The sequence below is a fragment of the Canis lupus genome, chromosome 1 (assembly GCF_011100685.1).
Source record: "Canis lupus familiaris isolate Mischka breed German Shepherd chromosome 1, alternate assembly UU_Cfam_GSD_1.0, whole genome shotgun sequence".
In the NCBI taxonomy this organism is placed as follows: Eukaryota; Metazoa; Chordata; class Mammalia; order Carnivora; family Canidae; genus Canis; species Canis lupus.
Genome location: NC_049222.1, coordinates 4,085,068 through 4,107,637, shown reverse-complemented (window position 1 = coordinate 4,107,637; position 22,570 = coordinate 4,085,068). Strand labels below are relative to the sequence as shown.

Genomic DNA, 22,570 nt, shown 5'->3' with positions numbered 1-22,570 from the left:
GAATTTAATGAACCGTTGATCGATCCGGAAGTGTCTGTGAATGGACCAGTGAGATCTCCTGCTCCCTTCTGGGTTAGATGATCCTGAGAAGGACACTGTGCATCATCGGTGAACCACACACTTTTCTTATTTAAAAATGAGTAGAACGAAACCTCACGCAGGACAGAGCAGTGTTTCTCAAACTAACGTGTCCTCAGTAACTAGCCACTTGCTCATCAGTTATATGGTTTGTGGGTCTAGAGTGGGGTCTGGGGCTCCCAGGAGATGCAGATGAGGCCGGGGGGGGGGGGTGGACCACTCCCTGGGACAAGGTCCTCCAGGGGATGCAGGTTTGGTCCTTTCAGCTGCGCATCTCCAAGTGTGACTCCATGCGGCTCTCCCCTCGCAGGGCTGAGACGCTACCAGGGATTCTTTACAATTCAATTTTGGAATATGGTCTATGAATACCATGTGTTTCTGAATGCTTGACTTTTTTTTTAATCTTCGTGAAACTCCCTTTACATAAATACTATTTATGCTACTCATTTGCACAGAAAACCTGTGCAATAGATAATGCTGATGTAAATTCTATCTCAACCTCAAACAAATCCTTCAAAAATTCTTAATTTTTTAAAATTTTAATCCCATTCATTATAGGGGGTGTTGCAGTCAAAGATGTTTAGGTCCTGGGCAGCCCAGGTGGTTCAGTGGTTTAGCGCCTGCCTTCGGCCTGGGGCGTGATCCTGGAGACCTGGGGTCGAGTCCCACATGGAGCTCCCTGCATGGAGCCTGCTTCTCCCTCTGCCTGTGTCTCTTCCTGCATCTCTCTCTCTCTCTCTCTCTCTCTCTCTCTCTGTATAAATAAATATAAATAATGAATATTTATAGGAATGAATAAATAAATAACATATTTAAAAACAAAAGATGTTTAGGTCCTGAAAGGGCACATCCACGTAGACCTGGCAGGTACCCTGAGGTGGAGTCTTTTACAATTTGTAAGACTCCTCCTCTTCTCACACAGCTTGGAAGATGGGGAATAGGGATGCAGTCTACTTGCATGGGGGAAAAATGTTTTTGTCTTATGTATTTCCATGGTGGTTTTAACTGAATTATCTCATGGTACTGTATTGTTTTAAAATAAAAAAGGGGAGAAAACCTAAATACTTTCTTTGGATTGCTTTATCTCTCCATCAGCAACCAAAATACTTGTAGACACACTTAGAATAAGTTATGTTGAACATTCTGCCCTTGATATACTAAAAAAAAAAACCAAACATTTATGGTGGTATGGTTAATATCTAAAAAGCCATACATATTTAATGTATGAGCTTGGAAATAACAACACACATGTGAAGCCACCACCACACCATGAATGCCATACACCTATCACCTCCAAAAAATTTCCTTTGCTCCTATTATTTTAATTTTTATGATAAGAACATTTAACATAAGATCTGCCTCTTAGCAAATTTTAAGTCCTTGACACAGAGTACTGTGACCTATAGATGCATTATGCTGTATAGCAGATTCATCTTGTATAACTAAAACTCTGTAACCTGGGACCAAGACCATCCTATTTCGTCTCCCCCAGCCTCTAGCAAACACGAGCCTCCTCGGCTTCAGAGTTTTGGATTCCTCGTATAAGTGTGATAATGCTGTAGTTTAAATACCAACTTAATTGCACTGAAACCAAAGAGCATGTCTTAGTGAGGCCGGGAGGGCTCAGTGACTCAAGTTGGATAGGAAGCCAAGTTCGCCTTCCCTGCTTCTCTCGTTCCTTCTTACTAAGTCTAGGAAGAACACAGAAATAACTGCATTAGAGCATATGGAAACGAATAATTTCTTTAGTATCTTGTGCCCCATAAACGCTGAAACAAGTGATGACTATTATTAATCATTTTGATATCATATAGGTCTACTCAAGTGAAAAGTTCACCTATGGTACACATGTATGACTCAACACTATGACAATCTACAAAAGGCAAAACTATGGAGACAGTGGTAAAAGGATCAGTGGTTGTCAGGGGTTGGGGGCAGGGGAGATGAACAGGCGGAGGACAGAGGGTTTATAGGGTAGTGAAACTACTCTGTGTGATACCATAATGGTGGATGTGTGCCATTACAAATTTGTCCAAACCCATAGAGTGTACGGCCCCAAGAGTGAGCCCTAATGCAAAGTGTGGACTTTGGGAGATAATGTGTCAATGTAGGTTCATCACTTTTAATAAATGGACCCCTCTGGTGGGGATGTCAGTAGCGGGAAGGCCATACATGCATGGGGACAGGGAGTGCATGGGAACTCTCTGTTCTTTCCTCTTGGTTTTGCTGTGAATCTAAAATTGCCTAAAGAAATACTCTTATAATAATAATAATAATAATAATAATAATAATAATAATAATTCACTGATGTAGCTTGTGTGGCTCTCATCTGGTGTGTGTGTGTATTTAAAAAAAAATCTCCCTGTTTCAGAGGTCAAGTGTTTGATCAAAGTTCTTTTATATAGAAGCTATTAGATATGGAAAGATAAAATCAGTAGGAGTTGGTTATCTACAATGTTCTGGAAACTGTAGCGAGTGTTTCTCAGGATGTAGTAGATACCCTGTAAGTTCCTAGTGAATGTCTTTGCTTATCTAGTAGATTCCCTTTTCAGGGAACTTGGTCCATGGAATCTTTCACTAGAGAAATCTTTCAGTGGTGTGAAAGACCAGTAAACAACTGGTGTGTGTGAACAGACCAGTAAACAACTAGCCGTGTGAGCAGATGGACCCAACTAAATGATGTACTGGAAGGGCAGGTGCTGGGCTGGGAATGCAGAGAAGAGAATCATGGTGGCCAGCAATACTTTGCATTATCTCCCAAAGTCCACACTTTGCATTAGGGCTCACTCTTGGGGCTGTACACTCTATGGGTTTGGACAAATTTGTAATGGCACACATCCACCATTATGGTATCACGCAGAGTAGTTTCTGGGGAGGAGGCACAGGACTGGAGAACCCTCATGAAGGCACTCGATAAGCAGAAGTTTATATGAATATCACATGGCAGGGTGGAAAATGTACTATTGGGTGCCTCTAGCAGGAGTATAACCTGTAATAGAAGTCCAGGAGTCATGTAACTGCCCCAAATTCTGGGTAGACAGTGTGGACTTTATTCTGTAGGCAAATGGGAGCCATTGATGTTCGTTGAGAAGGAAGTGCCTTCCTTCTTGTCCAGTAATGAGTGAGAAGTCACCAGCAAAGCAAAAATCATGTGCTTATTGCTGGGCTCAAGCTGCTAGCGATCTCAGCTCCTTTTTGTCAGTAAATGGGAAGAGCTGTTGGTCTAGAAATCAGTTCATTAATTCTACATACCCTCTGCGGTATCTTATTTTTCAACAAAATATTTCTGTGGAATCATTATAGCAGAACCAAGCTTACTGGGCAAATGCAGGGAGAATTCTGCTGCAGGTCAGCCTCTTCATAGACTGCTCAGTCGATGATACAGGAACTGGTTATTTATTTAAAGTACTCTCAGACTTACATCAAAGTCCCAGGAGGAGTGGTATAAAGTGTCCACGTACTCATTGCTCAGGGGCCCTTTCGGACGTCAACAACAGCCCCACTAGTGCTCGATGCAAGCTCACAAGTTGCATTCAGATGTCTGTCTCTCTAGGGTCCTATGACAGGCGACAGTCTCCTCAGCTTTCATGACCTGGATACTTCTGAAGATTATAGGCTACTTATTTTTGTAGGTCACCCCTCAGTTTGGATTTGTCTCATGTTTCTTCACCGTGAGACCCGAGCCATGCACCCTGGACAGGAATGTCACAGAAGTGATGAACTGTGTTCTCCCTGCCTCTTACCCAGCGGCACAGGTATAAGCGCATCCCATTGCTGCTGACTCCCCTCTGCCAAACTGTGTCACTAAAAAGTCACTTATGTCCTTCATTGTAATTACCAAGCCCTTTCTGGAGAGATACTTGGAGGATCTGTAAAGCCTTTCTTGACCCATGTTCATGCCTTATCTTTAGCACCCAATGATGGTTCTCACCGGAATTTATTAATGTGATGGTTGCCAAATGGTGATATTCTAATTACATCGTTGTGATCCCACATTTATTAGCTGGCTTTTTATTATTAAGAAGAGTTCTTTTCATCTTCCCATTTATTCATTTATTTATCCAGATGGTCACTTAGATTTATCCGCATGGTCACTATTTTATCCAATAGGATATCATCCATTTACAATTAATTTTGGCTTCCTAGTGATTCCAGGTTGGGGTAGTGGTAATACTCTAAAGCTCACTTCTATGTCCCTTTAACATATTCTGATCATTATTTGGGCAGCTTCTTTCCTCTGGCACAATAAATGATTCCAAGCTCATCTTGTTCTTTTCCTACTCTATCTGATATCAGCCATTTCTCCAAAGAAATTTCATTCTTTTTAGGGGAGAATTTCTTTAAAAAAAGAAGAACTAGCTGGTTAGCATAATCATTTCTAGGCAGAATGTTGCCCCTAGGTCCTCAAAGCTAGAAAATAAATGTATTTCTGAAAATATGAAAGCATATATGTAAAATATAGGCATATATACACCCACATTTCTGTCTTTCTATGTCTATGAATCCACCTGCCCATCCATTATCTCTGTGTGTGTGTGTGTGTGTGTGTGTGTGTATGTACAATCTATCCATCATCCACCTGTCGAGCTATTTATCTAACAAGGGCTCAGAATGTACGCCCATCACTCTAATTTGAATCCAACACTACAGGGTTCATTATAGCTTCCTCTTTTTTTCACATCTGCACATCTTGTCCAACAGTCCAAGCACTGGCTCCTGTTATGTTGATGTAAATGAGGATACATTAACATAGGTACTCACTCCCCATATGGGTCCAGTCTCCCAGCCCTGCCTGCTGCTTCCTACCCACCTGACATCATCCCAGGTAGCATCCACTGCTGTTGGTCTGTGTCTTCACAGACCCTTCTGAAGCTGTGCAATGGACTTTTACCTGAAACCAAAAGGAGGAAGGGTGGAAGGAAGGAAGGAAGGAAGGAAGGAAGGAAGGAAGGAAGGAAGGAGAAGGAAAAAAGGTAGGTAGGTATCCCCAGGAATGTTCATCTCAGAACACCTCCCTTTCCAAGTTAGTAATTTAGTAATCAGGGCAGGTAAACACAGCCTCCTTTACCTGTTGTCATGGTCGTTGCCCGTGGAAGGATCACCCGTCTTGGGACTGACTTTGGTTCTCAACAGAGAGGTAGCCAGTGCCAAGCATGGTTGGCCTATTTGTGTGTCTGTGCCTGGGAGTGCCTATGTGTGTCTTGACAAATGGAAGCAGCAGGTGTGTAGACACCACAGCATAACTCTCCATAGAACGCGCTTCTTTAAATCCAGATTAAATATACAATTTGAAGCCTGACCTTTCCGAGTAATTAAAGATTTCTATTTTATGGTTTTTATAGACATGGTAGGGTGGAGGCAAGAAGAAACCTCTTTAATGATTAAGGTGGATAGAGTGTGGAGGGTTTTTTTTTCTTTCTTTCTTTCTGCTTGAGATTTAAAGGGACAAATGCTGGGCAGAATGTGGGCAGGTGGCTGTGGTGGTTTTGGTGACTGTGGTCAGGGTGGAAATAGAGCATGGCTCATGGGAGGAGAGGCCTGAGGGGAGCTCTAGCTGTCCCCGGGTTACAGAAGAGGGGGTTAAGGTGGCCTGGCCAGGGCACAGCATGACGGGATCCTGTGAGGGGTGGCAGGGTGCTGGGGGGCCGGGCGGCGAGATAGAATGGCATCCAGTGGGCACCCTTGCTGAAGCCCACCACCTTCTCTGTCTCTTCCCTCAGTGCCCTGGATGAGCACTGCGGCCGTATTCTTTCCACATTAAAGGTTTGGGAAAGGGTCTGTGAAGCCTCTCAGCAGGGCGAGGGGACCCATGCAGAATGATGCCACCAGGGCCACGCAGGGACAAGCACAGCAAATATGCTGCCAACCATGTGTCTTTCTCCCTGTGTGCCTCAGTCACACCAGTAACACCAACTGGTTGGACACCCATCCAGCTCTGACAGTCTGGGATTTTCTGCGCTGGTGTGGATTAGAATTCAGTGGATCCCATCCAGGCAGAGACCTTCCATAAAGAGGAGAGATGCTAGTTTGCTGCTGGGTGGAGAAGGACTTTGGGGACTATGTCCTGGGATTGCATGGGGGCACCTGTAGCTCAGTCCTGTCACCCCTTGCTAGACCCTGCCCACGCTCACTGTCCTAGAAATATGGAGCTGTGTCTATGCTTCTGCCCAGAAACCCTGAGCGCTGAGGCCACTGGACCCTTCCTTTGGCAGTAATTTTCCATGCAGAGCCACTCTGGTGCCTTCTGCCCCCACAAGTGTCCTGACAGCAGTCACCCAGGAAGGCAGCAATGGATCCCACCTTGGTGGAGCAGTGTTGGGACAGGTCCATCACTTCTGGCTTCCCTTGCTCTTGCCCCACTGGGGGTTATTCTCCCCCTTCCCATCAGTGCTCAAATGTTTCTCCACCTGCCCCAAAACCAAACAACTCTTTCTCAGGTCCAGAAATCAGCATGTTGCCCGGTCGTGTCAGTGGGGTCAATGCATTACCTCTGCTGTGCCCTTTATATCTGACTATCAAATAGAGGGTGAATTTGTTATTTAAAGAGTTAAACTTATTGTCTTGTAGACTTGTGAGGCATCCTCACACAGGCAGAAGTGCTATTTTAAGGACGGTGGTCCTCCTGGCTTCTACAGGGGCACAGGGAACATGTGCCTCCCGCCCCGGGCTGAAGAGCAAGGCCAGAGGAGCCCATGAGAGTAAGATCCAGGATAATCCAGAACAATGCCAAGGCTTCTGGAGCTAGAACCATGTGTTTCTAGAATGCCTTCTACTGGGCTTTTCCTCTTCTTGCTTGGTCTCTGTTCATGAAAGAGAATGTTACGTTTAAAGGGGATGTCATGTCAGGCACCAGAGCCAGAGAGAGGAAGTGGGTAATTGAAGCCCTGTATCTGTTATACCAAGTTCTGTGATGGTTGACATCAGTAATGACAAGAGGCACCATCATTAAGGAAGGGACAAAGGGGACACAAGCCTCACCATCATTAGCACGTCACAGAAGTGCACCCAAGCCCGATAAATCCTGAAGTTCAGACTATGATCTCCATTTTGCATTTCACAATGACCCTGTTTGGAGGTGACACTCATCAACTCACCTTTAACAAACTACCAATATTAATAGGACCATCATGACTCTGATCTGAAGATGAACTGCATTTTATCTCCACATCCTCCTCAAATCCTTTTTTTCTAGAACAATCCTTTAGGAAAGTCAGATTTACTCACCAAGAGAAAAATAGATTGTAAATGAGGTAAATAAGAGAGTGATGATTTAGGATGTGGTCGATCTGCAAATAAACCAAAAGAAAAATATTGAATCAAACGTCAGGTCATCACAGCTTCCTTCTTAAATTCAAACCAAGTCTTCTTCAGATTCAGGCCCCAGTGTGGGCTAACGGGTCTGTTCAGTGCACACCGTGTCTTAAACTTCATTCTACCATTTTAGGAACTTTTCCCAGGGGAAGAGATTGCTCCCATGCTTCTCATGCCTGAGTACGTTGATCCCTTTGCTGTCAATGACCCTATTTGGTAGCACATTATTTTAAACATCCATTACTATTAACATTAGCTAATGGTTAATTACAACAGAATTCCTATCGAAGTGCATAAGAGAGTCATATGAATGCCAAATGAGTACATTAATGATTGGTGTTATCACAATGAATACGAAATGATTTCATAATGACTGGGGAGGTAATATATAATAAAAAAGGATTGCTCCCACTTTTATACACTTATCACAGATTTAAAACCCATTCTTGGCCTCCATTCAGAAGCCATGAGTTACCTGAGAGCTTTTCCCTGAAGATTTCTAGGAACCTCTACATCTTCAATCAAAATCTAAACACTGTTACTCACCCCGGTGTTCAACTTTGAAGATAAACGTCATTGTGTTTGTCCTTACAAAGAGCTTTAGAAATGCTACCTCATTGTCATAAGTAAATTCAGTTCATTCATGTATTCATCCAATTAGCCTGTAAACATTCTCAAACACATATGATGCTCTTGGCATTGCACTGGGTACAAGGGCTGCAAAGAGAAGAAGAGAGAATTCTTATCATTGACAAACCCAAATGGGAGAAGATGAGCAAGAACATAATTACAACGATGTGTTTCGTGTGTTGTAACAAGAGAGAGAGTGAGTGCGCATAGAGTGCTGGGAGGGGAGGAAGAGCCATCACACACATTGCCAGGGCTTTTGTAGGAAAGTGTCACAGATAAGGAGACCTCTGAAGTGGACTTTAGTGAGACAGTCATATGGGAGCACATTGATAAAGGTTGGGAGCGTTAAAGGTCATTTCTAATAGAAATCACAGTGGGAGCAGAAGCAGAGAGGCATGAACTCATGCACCATACTTGGAGAAGGGAATGCAGGAGACAGGAGATAGGGTGCTTGGAAGTAAAGCCACAGATACAGAATGAAGCCTAAAATATTTGTCATGGCTTTCTAAAAAGTTTTGCAGTCCTCGTGACTCACATTTTGTGAGAAAGTGTCCATTTACAAACCTAAGAAACTCGGCAGACCTCAAGCAGGGTAATCAAAGGAGACGGCACATAGCCACATCAAGGCCAAACTTCTCGAACATCAAGGAAAAGATGAAATGTTGAAGCAGCCTGAGGAAAAGAGGTATCACACTCTGCAGAACAATGATCCAGATGACAGCTGAGTGCTCGTTAAAAGCAACGAGGCTAGAAGGGGACAGAGTGACTTATTTGAAGGGTTAGAAGGGAACACTGCTAGCCAGCATTCTATAGCTAGCACAACTATCCCTCAAAATGAAGATGAAGTAGAGACATCTCAGAGAACTGAAGATGGAGAGAATTTGCTACCAGCAGATCCATACAACAGAGAAAGCTGCTCTTCAGGCTGAAGGAAATGACATCAGACAAAAAGTGGATACTCAGAAAGAAGGAAGAGTGCCAGAAATGGTAAATGTGGGTAAGATACATGCAGTGCATACATATTTGTGTGTGTATACATACATGCATGCATACATGCTTTGTGTTATTTCTTTTCTTAATTCTGTAAGATATAGGATGTTTATTTCTTATCTTTTAAAGATTTAATTTATTTATTCATGAGAGACACAGAGAGAGGCAGAGACACAGGCAGACAGAGAAGCAGGCTCCCTGTGGGGAGGCTGACAGAGGACTGGTCCCAGGACCCCAGGGTCACAATCTGAGCCAAAGGCAGATGCTCAACCACTGGGCCACCCAATGCCTGAGATACAGGATGTTTAAAGCAAGTTATAATATCATATTGTGGGAGTGAGAGCACATATAGATAGAGGGTTATTTGTGGCAATAAGAGCATGAACAACTGGACACTTGGACACTAAATATAATTCTACTGTTGGGAGCTTAGGATTTTTTTGTTCATTTCTGTGCACTATTACCTCTGACTAGACTGGATATGTTCATGGTGCATATGAATTCCTTAGAACTACTCCTAAAAATTCTGCCAGGAGTATAGCTGGAATGCCTAGAGGAACCTCAAGATACCCTGCTAAAAATAATGGATTAACCCAACACAGGACAGAAAAGGAAGAACAGAGGGACCAAAGGAGATGGATAATAGGAAATTAAAAAACAAACAATAAAAACTCAGTAAACCTAAGCAAGATCATATGAATGGGATAGTGGTGGCTTCCTGCCGACATACTGCTGAATTACTTCACTTCCCAGCTCTTACCTCACCTTTGTAACTAATTCCTCGCATTTAATCTGTTTTAAATAGAGTGATCTTAGTTTTCTGTTTTGATCCTTGTTGTTAGATACCCAGTGCAGAGGGGTTGCTTGACTGAATAATGTGCTGATTATAAAATGGAATATCCTGTAGCAAGTGAACCTGATGTAGGGAAAGCATCATGGCAACTGTATAGTTAACAGAACAGCAGGCTCTTTGACGGAAATTTCTAATATTCACCCACATATTAATAGTAGTTAATTCTGGCTGTGAAGATCACAAGGAATATTTGTTCTTGTCTTTGGATTTTCTTTGTGTTGGATTTTTTTCTATTGAAATGAATTACATTTGTAGTTAGAAAAATGAAGTAAAGAGAAGAACTTGGTGAAGACTGATTGGAGGTGATGGTGGGGGTCATGAAGGAGATCCCTGGACCAGAGCTAAGGTGTATCATGAGCCTGAGGACATGGAGAAGGGATGATGAGGTGTCAAGGGTGGTCACTGCCTGGGAAATAGGATGACGGTGTCAGCAGAGGCAAAGGAGGAAGAGTCGAGGTTCATGCCAACTCTACTCTCTGTGCAGATTTCCGAGAGGCAATGGGACAGGGTTCTGGCATTTGGGAAAGAGGTCAAAACCAGAGATACAGAACTCACAGCTATTCGCATCTTGAAATAGCTCACTGAAGCCCAAAGAAGTGAACATACTGTCTCAGGAGAAGAACACAGGATAGAATAAAAGATGAGAAAGGCACCCCTTCATTTTGTGGTAAAATGCCAATATTTGAAGAGTTGGTGAAGGAGGACAATCCAGCCCAAGAGATGAAATCAGAAGACTCAGAATGATAGAAGAAAGCATAGAATGTCTAAAAGCATCTTTGAATGCTCACATCCAATAACTTTCCAGAACTCTCATATCATGTCTTATGCTGTCTGTGAGATAGGATTTGGGAAGATTGGAGAGTAATCCCCTAAAATGGCATCTATGTTTATCTTTGGGTGTGGGAACACCAAAGAATTTCAGCTATTTTGTGCTCTTTACTATTGTACCAAATATTCTATAATTTACATATACTGCCTGGGCAAGTAGAAGAAAAACAGTCAATGTGATTTTTGAAAGGGATTTGTTGGGGACAAGTCGACAGGACTTAATGAAGTGGTTCACTACTGGGAAGTTTCTTTAAAGTGGGTTACTGGGATCAGAAAGCCGTCAGAGCTGAGGACGCCCACTACAGAGGGAGGGGGAGAAAAGCCTCCACGAGGGTGGCAGGTCAGGTGGGCCCAGGGGCTGAGTCTGGTGGGAAGGTTGAGGAAGGCATGTGCCAGGGGACCAGAGGAGCTTGATGGGACGTCTGAGGGAATCAGCTCAGGAGTTGGTGGTCCGCTCTTACTGAATCCTCTCTGTGTGCAGGCTGATGGGGTGGGGGGGCTCCCTAAATCATGTTTTCCATGAATGTGACACTTGCACATGGCCATGGGGCAGAGCTGGACATCTCGGCTTGGGGATGGGGGGTTGTCCATCAGACTTTGGTGACAGTGAAGGTCCCAGACGCGTTGCCCATAGCTTCCTCCTGAAATTCCCTGTTTCACAGTAACCAGAGGGCCAGAACTTTCTGGAAGCAGACCTGTTTCAAAGACAGGCCAAGTTTCTTGTTTCTCTGCCAAGATTTACTAGCCTGCTTAAACTTAAAGTAGAACCTTTAAACACTCATCGAAATTTAGATGCGGTCAGGAAGGAATTAGATACAGATAATGTTGTTGCGGATAACCATAGGACTTGACAGACCTCTCCCGGGTATCCACAATCAGGGGTAGTGACCCCACTTGAGCCAGAAAGAAGCTTCTCTTCCTGTTGAGGTTGGGGGGATGGCACAGGCCTTGTGTAGTGGCCATTCTGGAGTTAAACATGCTCCGAAGGAGAAAGGACATCAGAGGGATTTCAAGCACCCGCACGGGCTGTCCTGCAGCCTCCAGAAGAGAGGAAGGAGAGGGTCCCTGACCGTCCCCTACCCTCCTGCAAACCAGCCTTGAGGCGAGGCCAGGAGAGCAGCCAGGGGAGGAGTGGGTCTAGGCTCCATGGGCGAGGGGGGCTGAATGGGCTGCATCTCCCATCCTGGGCCCTTCACCCTGAGGGCCTTACTCCCACTCCTGGTAAAGCCTCTGTGGAAGGGCGAGCAAAGGTGAGACCCCTGGAGACACGGCCCTCACTTTGAGCACCCACCACCCGGCTGCAATCGAGCTGTTTGGCTGTCGCCGTTGTGCTTAATAAAGAACCTCTTTTATGGGATGGAGCTAACAGGCTGTTGTTAATGGCTGAGACTTTTTTTTTTTTGAAAAACATTCCTGCAGCATTCCCTGGAGTGAGACTCGGGACAATATTAAATCCAATGAATCACCCAGCCTTCAGGAGGGCAGGGCTGCAGCCGCGCAGCCGCCTGGAGTGATGGCTCAGCCGGGTGTCCCCGGGGGCTGCGACGCCTGCCTCTCGTTAGTGAGGGGAGCCGCCTGTGCCAAATCGCCTTGCCTCTCTATCTCATTTTTGGGGGGTCGTGTAATTCTTTCTGGCAGTTCGGGAAGAAGCCGGCTGGACACCACTGTCAGCTTATTATGCAAAGCGTTCGGACAAACTATTGCCAAGCTATTGTCATGGTTGACACTTGACTTTTTATTTCTTTTTTTTTTTTAGGATCTGGGGTCTATTTTTTAAAGTTTATTATTTATTCATGAGGGACACAGGGAGAGAGGCAGAGACACAGGTAGAGGGAGAAACAGGCTCCATGCAGGGAGCCCGATGTGGGACTTGATCCCGAGACCCCAGGATCATGCCCTGAGCCAAAGGCAGACGCTCACCCATGGAGTCACCCCAGCATCCCAACACCTGACTTTTTGATTTGACGATTACCCTCCTGATTGTACCTTGCTTCCATGTCAGGCTCGACCAACACAATCAGAATTGAGCAGCTGGGGAGGGAGAGGTTCACGGACGGGCCTGCACAAGTTTGCTGTGGGTGAGTGGTGCTTGCCAGGCTCGACCACACCCCACCACCCTTCATCTCCAGGGACCTTCCGCTCTGTGCCTCACCACCCACTGGTCTGCTTCTGTGAGGGCCCCGAAGGCCACTCTCCCAAAAGTGGGCCTGAGTCCTGGGCTGGCTGAGGGGCCTGCTGCTCCAGATCTTTTCTGGAGGATTTTGATTCCATTCACCTCCATTGGGATGGTGCCTCGCTCATAAGACTTAATATGATTGTACTCATAGGATTTAGTTAGTTCGTCCGCCCCATGATAAGGACCCAGGGAGAAGGAATCGAAGTGTTAAGGTTCTGGAGCTGCTCCCAGGGTGCTCCGCAGGCTGGTAGCCAGGAGCACTGCCTGGGACTTGTTAGTCCCACCTAGACCTGGGGATCAGAACCCCCCTTAACTAGGTGACTCCTTTGCACGTTCAAGTCTGAGAAGCGCTACCTTCCGGGACGTGTCCAGGATCGGCCGGGGAATCAAACATCCCTGCCCCTGATTCACGGTGTGCCACCGTAGCAGGGGGCTCTCCTGCTCCCCCAGACACACAGGCTCTCCACAGAGGCACACAGCCCACAGAAACCGTTTCTCAAATGCCCAGTTGTCCAAACACTTTTCCAGCTGTGACTCATGTGCATGCAAGCCTTCCAGCCATGAGTCATCATTTATTCTTCACGAGGTGTCGTCGAAGCCTGCTGATGCCACGTGCAGGGCTGATTCATTGACGATGCAGAGATTAACCCCACTCGTCCCGATGTGAGTGGCACAGGAGCGGTTTCCACAGAGCCCTGTGTCGACAGCGCTGAGCCTTCCCGCTGCACGGTGCCCTAGGATGGGCGCAGGCACGGGGAGATCCAGCCTCCACAGGGGCCCCGGGAGTGACCAGACCTGGCCACCGGATCTAATCTCCCTTCTCTGCCAGCAAAGGAGCCTGCCACATCTGGGTGTGGTGTCCTGGCCACCTCTCTGTGCGTAAGGAGGAGGACATTACAGGGACAAGTGAACTGAAGAAGTGGCTCCCAAGAGTTTAATTAAAAAAAAAAAATGATACCGAGGGCGCCCGGATGGCTCTGCTAGTTAAGCCCTGGACACTCGGTTTTGGCTCAGGTCATGATCTCAGGGTGGGGCCCAGCACTCAGCAAGGAGTCTGCTTGAGATTCTCTCTCCCTCCCCTCCCACTTGCACGTGCAGGCTCTGTCTCTGTCTCTCTGTCTCTGTCTCTCTCTTTCTCTCAAATAAACAGGTAAATCTTTAAAATGAATGGTGCTGAGTGCCTGTCCCTGAGCTAGCAGTTCACCTCTGTGATCATGGGCGATGGTCTCACGGTTGTGCCGGATGTGAGACAGCAGCAGGTGACCGTGACCCCAGGGGATGAAAGACAAAACAAACTGCTTCATCAGTAATGAGAACTTTGTGTGTGTTTAATTAGAATCGTCATTATAATCTTTTTTTAAATCCAAGGTTCGTGCTTGCGGGCTGCGGAATAGGCAGGCACGCTCCCGTCCCTCCGCCTTGACCTAGAGCCCTGCAGGCGGCTCGCGGGGGCACCTGCCCCGGCGTCGGACCCTGCTCACCCCGGTGGCTCTTCGGGTTCGCGGCCAGCACGACCACGCCGGACAAGCCACCCCAGCGGCCGAGGGGGGCTGGCCGCAGACTTTGTTGAACTGCCTTAACTTTGAGTGTCCTTGCCTCTGTCAGGAGGTGTCACAACCTTGGACGCAGCTCGTGTGGGTGTTAATTATTTCCTTTTCGTTTCCAGCTGGCGCAGAGCGTTAGCACCTTAAGTGGCTCAATTTGATCCCTGCTCTCGGGAACAAGGTAATTAAGTCAGCTGCGACTTAAGGAGCCGGCCCCGCCTCGACTTGTCGCCCGTCTTCAGACAGCGCTCCATCCTAAATCATTTGATAATGTAAGAGGCTCGGTGCAGTTCTCTACTTGACGGAGGGTGAGTTCATTAGGTCACAAATCAGTAATTGATTCTCAGTGTGTCTCTGCTGGTTTTATTACAGTAATGAGGACTATCTTTTTTTCTCATCTCCTCTAATATGTTACCCAAACCATCAGCTTCTCAGTTTGGTGTCAGGATGACTTTGACAGGTTGTTAGCAACTATATGAAGTACAGAACATCACAGAAATGTCTCAAACTGTGTTGCTGTGTACTGCGCGGAGCCTTAGGTGGTCCCGAAATCAGCAAAGCACTTGCAAGGAAAGAAGTTACAGCAGCGATTGAAAACATGACTACGGGCTTGATGTCCTAATGAAGTTCTTTGCACCATCAGATACGTTTCACTCACAGGGCAGATTTCGCGGGGCCGGGTGGCCTCTGCCACTCTCCTCCAGAATGTTCCCAAGCAGAAACACGGAGGAGCGAAGCTCAAGAGCAGAGCAGACACTCTCGCTGCAAAAGTTACAGGCTCCTCTTTCTCTCCTTGCGGCTCTTTGTAAAAAGTGAGCCACCATTTTTGCTAATGTCTATACAGTCGGATGTCGTTGTGTTGTAGAAAGGGAAAATCCACTGTATGACGTTCACTGGGAGAGAAAGATGGGTGTTATTTACGGTAATTCTCTCGCTGGCCTAGTGACTTCTAACAGGAGTTACACAGACAAAAGGGAGGAAAAGACATTTTCTTTTTGTGTGTGATTTAATCAGAATGTTTGAAGAAAATTGAATATTTATTTTTTTTATCCAATGCACGTGTTTTTGAATTTGCACTTTCCAAGGGCACCTGGGTGGCTCAGCGGTTGAGCGTCTGCCTTCAGCTCAGGGTGTGATCCCAGGGTCCTGGGATCGAGTCCCACGTCAGGCTCCCTGCATGGGGCCTGCTTCTCCCTCTGCCTATGTTTCTGCCTCTCTCTCTGTGTCTCCCATGAATAAATAAATAAAATATTTTAAGAAAAGCTTTCTAGATTTTTCTGTTTTGTTTTTTATTTTTGTTTATTTGTTTATTTTTGAGGTGTTGGATTTTGCTCACAAGAGTTAGCACTGTTTGATGATATCAGGAATTCCAAGTTCAGGATAGCAAGGAGTCTTGGAATCATTCTCTGACAAGGCCAGACCCTGAGACCAAAGGCCACAGAAATAGTGATGTCTAATGGACTGTTTCTTGCAGCCTTTCCCTGTCCTGTAGGAGGAACTACATCTCAAAGTCAATATTTATGAACCATCACAAAGAACCAACACCAAAACAATAGACCAGGCAACACTCCTTTAAAATCAGAACTCATGAGACCACTGGGTAGGGAACAAACAACCCAGGGGTGTGGCTGTTCAGCCTCAAGGGTGATTTTTGTTACACAGCAAAACATCTTGCTGATTAAGTCACCAATGATGATCCTGGGGAGTTGACACCATGTGATGCATCCCAATTTAAGATTCACAAGCAGTGAAGACACACATTTCTCACTCCATGCTTGACATAGAGGAACTGAGGCCTGATGCCCGGCTTTGCCTCACCGATGTCAAAGGTGACATTGTGAACTGGCTCCAGCCTGTGGCAGCCACTTCTGGAACTGTCCATTTATCCCGTGTTTGCAGCTTGAGATCATGAAAAGCTTTTATCAACACTAAAAATAATATTTAGCAAGGCTCATCGATCCTTCTTTAAATAAAGCACCTATTTTAGGTGAGGTTAGCAATTTTATTCATAGGATTAATTTCATCCCACAAACTGCTGTGCAATGTCTGACAAAGATCTTTTTATAAATTCAACTCTGGAAAATAAGTCATAATCCCATCTGCTCCCTTCATTTCTCTCCACTCTGTAGAAGAAATTCAACAATACAAGGTCTCCTGCAGACTGAGACAGGTGAAACTGATATTAATAAATCACCAGCAAATATATAGATGAAGGTGACAGTGGCTATAAGAAATCGAATCATTACACTTGTCCTGCTGCTCACAGCTGAGTGACTGGTTTTTGGCATAGAGCTCGGACACCAGAGCATCTGAGTTTCCCAATGACCCTGGTCCCCAAGGCCTTCTGAGGTTCCAGTTTCAACACTGCTCTGTCTCTCTCACCTCCGACGCGGGAAGCCCAAATCCCCCAAGAGAGGGAAGTACATCTGAAAACAAACAGTGCTTAGAAGGCTTCTCGGTGTCCTTATTCTGAGTCCCTGCAATAGCTGAGTGCAGGCAACTCCGCTATAAAAAGGAAGGAAGGGAGAGAAAGCACTTGCAAATTAAAAGTAAGCCCTTAAATAAAATAGCAAATTACTATGTAAAACCTAAGTCGAGCAAGATTTCTATTTGCCAGCCTTCAACTGGGTTTTGAAGGAAAGGGAATCCCCGCAGCACATACTAAGAATATTTTGCCGCCTGCTGCTTTTTCTGGCAGGATCTGCTTGGTTTGTGGGAAGACTGCCGGTCTGATATTGGACTCTGCTGGGAATCAGGTGGCAATGTTAGTGTGGTGACCATCATGTGAGAGGGCACCAGGGTTTGGAAGCAACCTTGCACCCGGACATACGGGCCCTCACGCTGCTCTCACATTCGATGCCAACAGACAGTCCTGGCTTCTGTGGGCCACAAAGCTGGTTCCCCAGTGACGTGACACAGAGATGCCCATGGTCCCCAAAGGCCACACTCTGAAGGCCGGGTCTCAGGAACCCCTGGAGATGTCTCACCCAACACACTCGGCAGATTCCTTGTTGATACCTGTTCCCAGATCAGAAATAAGTTTTTTTTTTTTTTTTGGTCCCTTTTTTTTTTTTTTTTTTTTTTGCTGTGCTTTCTACCCAGAATGTCCTCTTGCTTCTACTTTTATTCAAATCCCCACTGTTTTTCAAATCCCCACTGTTTTTCAAATCCAGGGCAGTCTAACTGTCTTAGTTGGCTAGGGCCGCTCTAACCAAACACCACAGCCTGGGACGCTTACACAACAGACATTTCTCACAGTTCTGGCGGCTGGAAGCCCAAAATCGAAGTGCTGGCAGATTCGGTTCCCGGTGAGATCCAATTCTTGGCTTGTAGACCACTACCTTCTAGCTGTGTCCTCACGTGGCAGAGGGAGGTGGGGGGCGGGGAGAGGAAGCTGGAGTGGGGTGGGAAGACAGATGGGGGGGAGAGAGGGAGCGAGCTCTGGTCTATGTCCCCTGTAATAGGGGCATTAACCTCATCGTGGTGTCCACTTTAAGACTTCATCTAAATCCAGTCATCTCCCAAAGGCCCCATCTTCAGACACCATCACATCGGGGGCTAGGGTTTCAACATATGAATTTGGGAAGACACATACTCAGTCCATATCACTCACCAAATCCATAAACTTTCTGGTTCAGAGATAGCATCTCCATTCTCTCCCTCCTGGGCCTCCTCCTGTCTGGACACCGGGACATACTAGGACTGGTAACTGGTGATGCCTGGGCTCCAGTTGGCACTATTTGGCCACTCTGCCTAATGACATGTCCCTCGGGCACCTTGCATCCAGGAAGTATGAGATGGAACCAAGCAGACTTGTCTCTGAAATTCTCCCTCGACTCTCACCTTTGCCTCCAAAATCCCAGCAAGTGAAAGACACTTGTTTGTCCCAACTTTTCTCTTTGCACCAAACCCAATCCATCCCCAGGTCCTGCCACTGCAAACTCAGAATACCTTTGACTCTGCTTTTATCTCTGCTGATGGTCTCCTCTGAAACTACCCTGTTCTCACCGATGCTTTCTGAGTTGTGTGTTAGTTAGAGAAGACACAGGGCTATCAGCCTGCCTCTGATCTTGCCCTTCCAATGACCCTGTGAGTTGCTCCCGAAACTTCTCATAGAGCAGGGATTCAGAGTAGGGATCCATTGTGACTCAGGTATTTAAAACCCTTCAATATCTCCCCAGTGCTCTCACAATGAGGCCAGACACATAAGGCCATTTATGGTGTGGTGTGATGTGTTTACCCTTGAAACTCATTCCTCAGCATCTCTTGCCTCCTTCCTCCTCCACTGCCCAACCCCTGCTTTGCGATCTACATTCCAGCCAGCTTGAACAGAGCACACTCCACAGTTTCTAGAATATGCCAGGCTCCCTCTGGTTTCAGGATCTTTGTATAAGGTCATTTCTTGATTTAGGATTCCTCCGTTTCCTTGGTCCTATCCTCCAACACTTGCATTACAGCATCCGCATTATGTAGAACGGGGATGGGTAAATTGTAGGCACTTAAAATACATTTAACAAATTAATGAAATTAATTCAACACATAGATATTCAAACAAGTGCTGTACTCTGCAGACTATTTCCTTTAGGAAAAAAAAAATTATTTTGCAAAGAATCAAATTCCTGCCTGAAATCTGCTAAGGATAGCTTCTTAGAGTCTCTCCTCTCCTCCTTTCTCTCTCTCTCTATCTCTCTCTCTCTCTCTCACACACACACACACACACACACTCAATGAGATTATCTAGTATGGCTATCTGCATTTATTCCCGGATGGGTTCAAGGTTAGTACTGATTATAGAAATAAAATTTATTACCAAACAATGACAAATTTTTAGCAATGAGAAGGTACACACAATGTGCCTTGGTCTCAAAATGTATTTTCTTCAATATTGAGTTATTTTTTTCTTTTTATTGAATAAGCCTATATTGGCTGGGCACTTGCTGTATGCCATGGTCTATGCTGGGGCCTCAGGTGGGGGGCCTTTTCTGACAACATGCTTTGATATGTCTGCTGTCCCCTGGTGCTTCTCTTCAATCAGAGAAAAAAAGGAGAAGAAGGGGGCCCTGGAGACAGAGGTCAAGAGAAGACAACCCAAGTCACCACTGAGGCTGGGGGGGGGCGGCAAACTTTTGGGGAACAGAAATGGGTAATGAGAATTTGTTGGGTTGCCTTACAAGTGGTGGGGATGGAGAACCTCTAGCTCACCAGCCTCATGTGCAACCCCTCAGCACTAAGACAGCCAAGTGCTCCTTGCTGTCATCCAGTTCCTGTTTTTGAAGGCAGTTAGAACAGGAAGATGAGGAGCCCATGGCATTCGATGTATACAAATGTGGCATCTTAATGGTTTGAAATCCTAAGCCAACTTCCATGCATAATCACCAGTGTAATGATGACTCCACATTTCCGTAACCATGTCCCTATTGATGGAAACGTGGTTGTTTGCAGATTTTAATGGGGATACGGCATTCCATTTTATGAATCTTTCATAATTCATTAAGCTATTCTCTTACTGATAGATATTTGGGGAGTGGGCAATGTTCCCTATGACAAACAGTACTCGATCAGCATCCTTGTGCATGTCTCTTTATATTTTTATTTTTTATTTTCTGATGGAATCATAAAAGTGAGATTCTCTGGTCAAAGGGCATGCAAATGTCATGTTTTACCAGATAATGCTAAATTGACCCTCAAAAGTTTTTACCGGCTGGTTGTTCCTGCCAGAAATTAGGACAGTGCATATTTCATCCTATCCTTGGTAGCAGTAGGTGCTGGCAATATATTTACAACTGTACAATCTGACTTCAGAAAAGGGTATTTTATTGTCACTTCCACATCCCTTAATCAGAAATGTGTTTGAGCATCTTCTCGTAGACATTTACTGCTCGTACTAATTCCCGCCTGCATGTACTCCTTGTCCCTTTGAGGGACTGGTCATTTCTCTTTGATCTGCTGGATTTACTTGAATATGAGATAGTAATACTTAGATGTCAACGCTTCCCCTCCACGGTCTGTCACTTGTCTTTTAATTTTGTGCAGTCTGGTTTTCATTGGGGAAAAAGGTTATAGGTCATGTTATCCATTTGTTTCATTTTGTTTACTCGCATTGTGAGATCACACAAATATTCTCCTATCTTTTCTTTCAATGCTCCTTTGGTCCTACTTTTTACATTTAGGCCTTTGATTTAACAAGAATATATTTTTGTTTGTGGTATAAAATAGGGGTGTTAATTTTTTTCCAAATGGGTAGTCAATTGTTTCCAGCCTAGTTATTTTTACAAAACTCTTTCTGCACTAATTGGAAGGGCCACCTTGATCATAGATTGCAGACGTAAATATCCTCAAATTGATTTTGGAGCCATCTTTTAGTCCCATGGGTGGATTTGTCTGGTTCAGGACCCGTGTATTTCTGGCATCCTTATTGGTGGTTGGGAGGCCTGTCAACCCAACCCCCTCCTGTTCCCCAGAAGGTAGAGCTCACTGCAGTGCTTTTGTTAAGAGAGACTTCAGATTCTCACATATTCTGGGGGAAATTATTATACTAATTAAGTGAAACTCCAGGTTACCAAATCACTCCTAATGGGGCAGAAAGGTCTCCCAGAATTTAAGTTCTCCTTCATGCACCTCATTTGCGTTTCCATGCAGATAGCATCCTCTTCGGAGAGGGGAAGAAGCCAGTCTTGGAATGGCTTCATTTACTGTTCTGGTTTCTGCTTCCAGAGAAGGGAGTGCCTGTTCCTGTTAAATCTTCAGATCTTACAGGGCAGTGGGAAACTTCACATTCCCGCAGCAGGAGAGCTGAAACTGGAGTGTGGGTGTAAATCTCAGGCTGCTGATTGTTGGAACCCACAAGCTCTACCTTGTAAATAATTCACTTCGGTGCAGGAAATCTGCATATGAGGATGAAATGTCATTTATAACTCATAGGATATCGGCTTGGCTGGGAACGACTTTCCCATTCCTCCAACTCATTAGGCACTGCTAAGGAAGAGAGAACGCAGATGATGTAGAATAAACTCCCCACAGTAAGCCCATGACTGGTACAGACTAGTTAACAATACTCTACCTGAAAAGAAAACTCGAGGATCTGCCCCATACTCATTCAGCTCTCCATGAACCTGGCACTCAGGGCTTAGCTTGGCTGTCCCTCCCTTTCCCTGGTGCTCCCCAGGCCCACCCTCCACCGAAATCCCTATGCAGACCAGGAGGAGGTCTGGCTGAGGTGTGTCCTGGGGAAGGGTGCATGCTCACTGTCTGCAGAGAGAGTATGTAATGTTCCAATTAAGAACTCAGCTCCCTGAAATTCTGGAATCTCACATTGATGACTTATGGAGAAACAAGAGGGTCTTGGTAATGAGATCCTTTTCTCTCTTTATTAAATATTGATTGAATATGGAAGAAATTCAATTTCCAATGGAGTTGAAATCTTATTTCTGGGGTGTTGGTAATAAGACTTTTATTTTTTCATTTGTTTGTTTGTTTCAAACATCTCCAGAGCCAAAGAAATAAGGGAGACTTGGCTCGGTTCTCACTGCTGGTAGCTGAAATGTGGCTGCCCCTAAGATAGAGTGTTGCTGTGGTGTTTGTTTGTTTGTCGTTGGTTTGTTTTTGAGTGAAGCTAGGTGCATTGAAAAACCCCAAAAGCCTGGCTGTGGGAGGAGGGAGAGGGAGGACTTTTTATCTGTGGAAGAAAAAATAAAATTGATGTTGCCTCCCCACTCCATAAGTTTGACACTAAACCTCTGAAAACATTTCCAGCTAACTGTGCACCTAGCTGATACTCAGAGACCTTAATTACACACGACAGTAATCACTCTAGAAATAAACTCAGAGAAGGGCTGAGGTTTCTTGGCCTTCTTCCCAAGAGACTTATTTACAAAAGGACCAGGAGGGACTCATTATGAAATGGTTTACCTATTAGAAGGTCCCATGTCACTGGCTCTGAGAGGCAATTAGAGCTCTGTGGGCCCTTGTGGAGGATGTGCTGGCTGCCTGGAGGAGAGCTCAGGTAGAAGGAGGCCACTGCAGGCCCCATAGTCCATTCTGCTCATCCACATGGCCTCATGCTCCATTAGGAAGGATATTAACTTCTTCTGGCCCAATTCCCCTTTTACAAAATGATTCGGTAGCTCAGTATCCCTACTCTACTAGGTGGTTGCAAATTGC

General features: G+C 45.4%; 2 long non-coding RNA genes across 2 annotated transcripts; both read right to left on the bottom strand.

Annotated features, from left to right (window-relative positions):
* Window positions 1–7,300: 7,300 nt before the first annotated feature.
* On the bottom strand, window positions 7,301–18,527 carry LOC119870615. Its single transcript, XR_005353309.1, has 3 exons — window positions 18,362–18,527; window positions 7,936–8,106; window positions 7,301–7,364 (listed from the first exon to the last, which is right to left on the bottom strand). It is a non-coding gene; the product is annotated as an uncharacterized LOC119870615 (long non-coding RNA).
* A 1,680-nt stretch (window positions 18,528–20,207) lies between these two features.
* On the bottom strand, window positions 20,208–21,667 carry LOC111092546. The gene is made up of 2 exons (XR_005353308.1): window positions 21,471–21,667; window positions 20,208–21,385 (listed from the first exon to the last, which is right to left on the bottom strand). It is a non-coding gene; the product is annotated as an uncharacterized LOC111092546 (long non-coding RNA).
* Between the last annotated feature and the right edge of the window lie 903 nt (window positions 21,668–22,570).